General features: G+C 40.0%; 1 long non-coding RNA gene across 1 annotated transcript; it reads left to right on the forward strand.

Moving 5' to 3' along the window:
- The first annotated feature begins 829 nt into the window (after window positions 1–829).
- Window positions 830–7,529, forward strand: LOC123373231. Its single transcript, XR_006580623.1, has 3 exons — window positions 830–950; window positions 4,518–4,602; window positions 7,162–7,529. It is a non-coding gene; the product is annotated as an uncharacterized LOC123373231 (long non-coding RNA).
- The last annotated feature ends 284 nt before the right edge of the window (window positions 7,530–7,813 follow it).

Consider the following 7,813-nt stretch of genomic DNA (forward strand, 5'->3'; position numbering starts at 1 on the left):
TCAGCAGCAGCTCAGTGAAAATGATACTATTGTCAGTTTCACCTCTGCTGTTCACATCTAGTTTTGGAAGCACCGTGTTTCTGATATGTTTTGATTCACTAAAATATTTTGGAAAATTTTGTTCTTGTTCTGATGCAGAATAAACCCAAATTCCAAAAAGTTGAAATTTCTCCCAGATGGCTATCGGGATCATCGTTAGATCAAGAGTCATATCCTTTGTTTGCAGCTGGGTGACTGATCCGAAAATGACACTTGTATTACTGTTTGCAAATGTGGAAGCTAAAAGCCAGGATGCTATGTCATATTCAGTGTCCTATCTTTAAAATGCTGTCTCTGTTTTGGTTAGAGCTGGTAGAAATAGTGCAATTCATGTGACTTTAGTTGAGTCTTGTAGTACATTATAAACTCCCTCTTTCAAGAATTTATAAGGTAGATGTTAAAAGGGACTTTGGACTAAACCTTTCCACATACGTTTTGAGTACAGGAACAAAGGATTTTGAAAATTTAAAACTCATATTCATATGATAAATATCTAATTGATCTGTGATTAGTTCTGCTTTATACCCAGCTGGGTATCACTCTTGGGGGGTGCGCAGCATTGATTTTGGATGTTCAGAGGAAAAGGAGAAAGTTTAAAAGTCAAACATGGGAAGTGTTCCTGCTCTAAATCTTATGAGTGCCATGGTTTTATGTGCTCAGGCAGATAGATAGCTCTTGGGAAATGGAATAGTAAAAATTCACTATACCTGCATGGGCTGTTCTTATCCCCACTTAAAGATGTCACAACTTTTCATACAATTCAGGTCTTGGCTAAGCACTATTTTTTGTTTTGCAGAGCCGTGTTTAAGGGGGTTACTGACTGTTCCTGCATATTTCAACTGGCGTGAAGTGCTTGATGGAGTCCAGCTGGGTTATTTTGGCAAGGGTCCCTGCAGTTATGCCATTGGAAGGTATTTATCTTGGGAAATTAGAAGTGGCTGAGATTTTGAGGAAACTGGGACTGTAATCTCTGGCTGTGAGATAGAAAGGAAAGTTTACTCCAGAGAAGAGACAAGATTCAGCAGCATGTTCTGCCCCTGCTGGATGCAAGATACCAGCCCCAAGCACCTGAAAGCTGAGTAAAAAATAAGAGATGTCAGTGGTTCTTTCCAGGGGTCCTGCAGTGACAGTGAGGAGTCTGTGGGAGGGGGAAGAAGGAAAGCACTGAGCTGAAAAGAGAATGATCTAAGACTTTGCTACATTCAGTTTTAAACTTTCATATTTTTCAACATTTTCTGATATCATTTGCAATGGGTCAGATTTTCTATACAATAATCAAATGAAATCAACATAATTCATCAGATCAAATAAAAGGTTTGCATTTCTTGTAAATCTTGTTATGGTTTTAAATAGAGAATGTTTTAGAGGTGACAGTTCTTATGTAGAGCCCGAGTCTGGTTGAAACCACCCCAAAATACTGATGATGGACAAAAACAGTGATGGGGGAGAGGGCAAGACTTAGCTTCCAACAGCAGAAGGGGGTGCAGATCCTGAGTTACTCTTTGCAGAGTAGGGCAGAAAACTTCATTTTGCCTCCCAGCTTTTTTCTCCTCTTAATTCCTGTCTTTATCTCTCCTTTAATTTAACTCTGTCTTTTACCCTAATAAAGTGCTGAGACCTGCCCTCAGCCCACAAAACACAAAAACCAGAGCCCATTGGCCATAAGGTGAAACATGTAGGAGGGAGGATAAAGTACTTCACCATATTTTGAGGACCAGGGATGCTCTAGGATGGGATTGCATATATATTTCTTGATGTATCTCAACCAACGACTTTTGTTAATAACAGCTGTCTTGGAAAATTTGGGTAAGATCTCTTGTGGATAATTATGCCATCCAATTAGAAAATTGGTCTTACATAACTAAAATAGAGCAAACCAAACTGAGTGTTTTCAAGATTCTTTTATTTAGATACCAAAAATGTTTTTAACAGTGTTTATTTCCTAGTACCTTTATTTCATCCCCTTGGGAACTTTATCTTGGGGTTGTTACCTTTGTTCCTAATAAGAACCAAAGCAGTCATCTGTACTGGAAATACAGCTAGTTTTTCAGCAATAATGCATCTACAACAGTGCTATATACAGTCTATGTTCTAATGTCAACCAGGCACAAATGTTTGGTGCATGTGTTGGTAGAAACATCTTCAGTTTAGACTAACACAGATGTCAATAAACAGGTAGCAACTGTCAATGTAAACAAGGCCCAACTGTTTTGTTATATTTGAAATTCTGATCCCTAATGAAAACTAGCAAAGTGCTCAGCACCCAGCAGCTTCCAGAAAATCTGGCTACTTCATCTAGGTGCCTAAATGGGAGCTGAGGATATTTGAAAACTGGTCCCAAGTTTCCACTGACAGAGTGGACTTGGCATCATCTATTCTCAAATTTCCACTCTTCCTTCACCTAACTCCCTTATTGGTGACCTGGTCTATGCTACCACTGGTCTCTGTTAATTTCTTAAGTTAATATCTCCTGGGTGGAGGTTTATGCCAGTATAAAGCAAAAAGGAAGGCAGTAATTGCATTCAAGATGAAGTAAAATTTGTGACTCCTGTACAAAAATCTGAGCTGCAAATGGCAGTTAAGTGAAGCAAAATAAGTTAGCGGCACTAAAGATCTCTGGATGTTACTTAGCTGTGACAGACTTATCTATAGACTTGTCTTGGTTAAGAAAGCATGGAGACCAAATTAGTGTAGTGTGCAAAACATGGCTCATGAACAAATTGCCTGTCTTTAGCTGGTGTCCTCCTAATCTTCGCTTTATCAGAAGCAGAAGACAAAAAAGGAGTGTGGAGTAATGAAAGTCACTGAGTGACCTTGCCACACAGCTTCTCCAGCAAATTCACTACCCTCAGGTACTTTATAAAACCTGATTTGAAGGGAAAATCCCACTCCCTCAATAATTCAGTTATAATGTATAGTACGTGAGTTATTGATGAGGCATTACATTAAAATTTAATGAACTTAAGATATACACACAGTTATATGTTCAGACACATTCTGCTTATGAATTATGGACCTGATTCCACTGAAGTCAGACTTCCACTACAAAGAATCAGACTGCATATTAGCTCTTATTGTTAACTGTTCTGTTAAAATTAAACTATAAAAACAGGATTAAATGGGCAGCTCCATTTCAAAAGGTGACACAAAGGCCGACTCTGATCTTCTTAACAGCCAAGGATTTGCTTTGCTTTCAGGGAAACATTTGTGCATTACATAAAAACAAAGTCAGAGCTGGCTTATATGAATAGTTTTTAAAAACACTGTTTATTATGAAGGAACAAATATTAGGTGCAAACACTTGTAATTAAAGAACTTGCAGCAATTTTCCAATCTCATTCTATTGATGACACATTGATGGTTTGTGTAAAAGGCAAAATACACATACTTCTTCTAGTGATTAATATATAAAATATCTCCTGAAGCACCTTGTGATGGCATGTACTTACCCCGTACCAGCCCCAAATGGGTTGACTCTGCTTTGAAGGCTGAGGAAGCCCCATCCCTCTAACCCTGCTGGGCATGCTCAGCCTGGAGGCAGCATATATAAAGGTAGCAGCCCAGCTTAGTCTGGGGAGGCTGTTGATGGGGGAAGGACACAGGCTGCAAGCCCCCTGCAGGGAGCTGCTACAAACCCCGACTATGGCTCTCAGAGTTCCTGACTGGAGACTCCAGGCTGCCTGGCGAGCCCAGAGGAAGGATGGCACCCGTGGGAGCCCAGCCATTTGAGGATCTCAGAGACCCTGGGGGACCCAGGGAGTTTCGACAAGGGGGAAAGGGTAAGAAGCAGCCCAGGGGACTCAAACTCTTCACCGGTGAGTGAAGCAGGGGACTGGTCAGCGTGTTTTGGGAAGATTCCCGCTGACTCAGTGGTGAGCATCCCCACCACCACCAGAGCCCTTATCTGGGACTTAGAGTAGCAGAGAGGACCCAAGTCCCCTTACCCAGGGTGTCACACTCCCCTGAGTGGCACCCCACTTCCCCAACAGGCCAACCAGCTGCGCAGTCTCAGAGGTGGGCTGCTTCACTGACTCTTGCCATGGGGCCTCGCTGCCCTGAGGGGAAGGGCTGCTCACTGACTCTGGCCATTGGGCCACTCACTGACTCGGACCATGCTGCCCTGATGGGAAAGGCCGCTTATGGCATCTAGTTATTAAGTAATACTATTCCATGTTACAGTAAGGGTCCTCAGCATAGGACCTGACTGGCTACAGAATTGCCTCCACCATTTCATCTAACCTACATGACCCAACACTCCATGACAGGGTGTACCTACCCCATGACACACCTGCATAATTATCATTCTTTTTCAAAACAGACAATCAGCATGATGAAAATATTTTGCTCAAAACTGAGAAATAAATATTTTTAAGAAGGAAATTTAAACTGCTGAGGGCAACTTGTGGTATGTGTTCGTTTGTGGAAACTTCTTGGTAAGGCAAAGTAATGTTAACATACATTTTGCATTACTTATTCAGGATCAGGTTAATATTTAAAGAAACTGGCTAAAGAATCTGGTTTGCTGGCTGGGGATCCCTCCACCTTCTGAGTATTCTAGAAAGGGTAAGCAAATTTCTAAAAATCTATTCTCATTTTGGCACTTCTCTTGTGTATGTATTTGGAGTGAAACCTTTTCCATGACAAGGAGACTTCATATTTTACTATACCACAATTCCATGGGAGGTGTGCAATACAATGTCTAACTGCGGTTGGCCTTTGATCCCGACCTATCTTGGGAGTTCCATTCTTAGGATCAAACTATAATCTATATGTTAGGAAAAAACTAAGACACTTAAGGAAGTAATTGTTTTTATTATCAAAGCTATAATGCAAATAGAAGAAAATAAGATGTAAAAGTATTTGAAATAGGCTTTGTACTAAGCTTGGGGCCTAGCAGTTAGACTAACTATTCAAACCTTATGCTAAATGTTTGACCTAGGGTTATAAGACTTTGCAATATGTATCCTGGGACTAACACACAAACAGCAAAAAAACTGAATTTAAAATAGCAGATTTTTTAAGGATTTTTTTTTTGGACTATAACCATGAAGCAACCATATTTACATATTAACCTTTGGGAAATATATTGATGCAAATAAGATACATTGGCAGTTGGAACACTAAATATGGTCCTCCAGAACAACACACATGGTCAGAAGGCTGAGATTTAATCAAATATTGTCTCAGATGTGTGGGAATGTAAGGAAAGAAGGGTTATGAACGATTACCAGACCAACCCTTATTTTGGGGTATCAGGATGATTGGAATGTATCAGAGGGGTAGCCGTGTTAGTCTGGATCTGTAAAAGCAGCAAAGAGTCCTGTGGCACCTTATAGACTAACAGACGTATTGGAGCATGAGCTTTTGTGGGGGAATACCCACTTCGTCAAATGATTGGATGCACTTATGGTGCTTCTCTTTCATCTTCACTTCTGATTAGGGTTACCAGATAGCAACTGTGAAAAAATGGAATGGGGGGGGGGGGTAATAGGTGCCTATATAAGAAAGTCCCAAAAATGGGATTGTCCCTTTAAAAATGAGACATCTGGTCACCCTACCTCTGATGGTCTCCATAAAGTTGTGAGTATGCTAAATACACATGGTCATTTTGCTATAATTCTTATCTTTTCTAAAGTTGCTATTATACTTGTATGTATTTGGGTACTAAATTAAATTTTAATGTCTCTGTGTACGACTCAATGTCATTTCCTGTAACAAATCTCAAGTAGCCGCCTGAGTTAGTGAGTTGTGCCTTTTTGCACCTTAAAGTAATCAAAGGCTACACTGCTAACAATAAAAAAGAAATTAATAGAATCATAGAATCATAGAACTGGAAGGGACCTCGACAGGTCATCTAGTCCAGTCCCCTGCACTCAAAGCAGGACTAAGTATTATCTAGATCATCCCTGACAGATGTTTGTCCAACCTGCTCTTAAAAATCCCCAGTGATGGAGATTCCACCACCTCCCTAGGAAATTTATTCCAGTGGTTAACCACTCTGATTCCACACTTCAACTTGATCTTGTTTGGCAGGTTGGACAAGTATAACAAAACTGTCCAATCTTAATCATTTTGGTGTCTGTATTTATGATATGCAAGCTTGTATTGTTTCAGCTGAGAACTGTGCTATTTGTTGCACAAATGAATTATGCTCTCCATTGAAGAAATGAATTATTGGTATGAATGTGCTGCTTATGTTTTAATGAAGCTCTGTGCAGGAAGGTATTAATAGGATGCATTTAGTCATAAAGATAGGGTTAATTAAAAATTATGCAGAGTCTTGGAAACTGGAAGACAGACATGTCTGCAAAGATTTACTTTAAGGGTTTGAAGTTCAAAGATATTCTTTTTAATGCTAGGAAGACTAGATAATGTGGAAGCACGTACTATTCTATTATACCAATTATACCATTACTACCCTAGATTAAACAGGCATTTGAAATGGATATAAGTGTCAGTATGACTAGGGAATGAACTCAAAGATACATATTGACTAGCCATTAAACTACTTTAATGTGGTACAAGATGCAATGTGTAATTTTTGCTTAATTTCAAAAGCAAGAGAATCTTAAATTAGTATTCTGTATCACAACTAAGTTACTGATGCAACAAAGCAAGTACAACCTTTTATTCATTGTGTCACCTTCTGATTAAAAGAGGAGTTTTGTTGCAAACATGACAGTCTCTCCAAAGCCTTGTCTACAGAATTTCCAAACTTTTCTCCTGGATTCTCTGCTTTGATCCAATTTTAGAGCCACTGGGAATCTTAGTGGAGATAAGGCTCCAGTGCTGGACCCATTTTTACATGGTGATGAAAACACTGAAAGCCATCAGAGCCTTATTTACACTAGTGGTGGTACCAGCAGTAGATTTGTGTAAACTTCCTGTGAAGGGGTGTCCAATTAACTGCCTAGAAGGAGCCAGGAAGTGATGAGTGTTAATTAGTGATGGAGGTCAGCTAGACAGGACAGGAGCAGCCTGTATAAAGCCCATTAGCTGAAAGTAGGAGGCAGCTGTAGAGAGAAAATCTGCAATTACTCTTAAGATGAGAGAAGGTAAGGTAGGAAATAGGGACACAGCAGTAAGGTTCAGGACTGTATAAATCTTGACTGCTCATTGTAGGGTTCCTGGGTTGGAAGCCAGCATAGAGGATGAGCCTGGATTCCCCTACTACCTATTGTGGAAGTAGCACTACTAAGGGTCAGTGAATGGAAAGACTGTTTTGGACACTGGGTCCTGAGAGACTTTGATACCCTGGAAGGGGATGGCTACAATGACATGGCCAGAGGACCACGCCAGAAAGCAGTTGAGTCCCAAGTGAGCCAGACAAGGAGAGTGATGGAGTGCAACTGCAGGAAGGAGTATCATCCTGGTGACACTTTTCCATTTTAGACCTGAACCAAGGAGGATGTGACATGTTAAGGGCTAAGTCACAGATTTAAATAGCAGAGATTCAGGTAGTTTAAACTACATTAAAAAAACCCACCCACACCCACGCTGTTCTTAAACAAAAGTTTAATAGCTTCCAAGAACTGTTCTGAACTCCCTGCCAGGCATTTAAAAGTGAACTGCTTAATAAATAGGTTCTGAAATTATTCTATATACTCATGAAAATCCCTAAATGTTTCCTTCCTTTTTATTTTTTATTAGCGACCTCATGTTTTAATTTCTTTTTCCTTCAAAAGACTGGAGAACTTAGAAAAAATGACACAAGGGACTGAACTGCAGCTTCCCAGTTTTTACTCATTTAAGGGAAAGTAGGAAGTTGTATGAC

Source organism: Mauremys mutica, chromosome 6 (genome assembly GCF_020497125.1).
Source record: "Mauremys mutica isolate MM-2020 ecotype Southern chromosome 6, ASM2049712v1, whole genome shotgun sequence".
In the NCBI taxonomy this organism is placed as follows: domain Eukaryota; kingdom Metazoa; phylum Chordata; order Testudines; family Geoemydidae; genus Mauremys; species Mauremys mutica.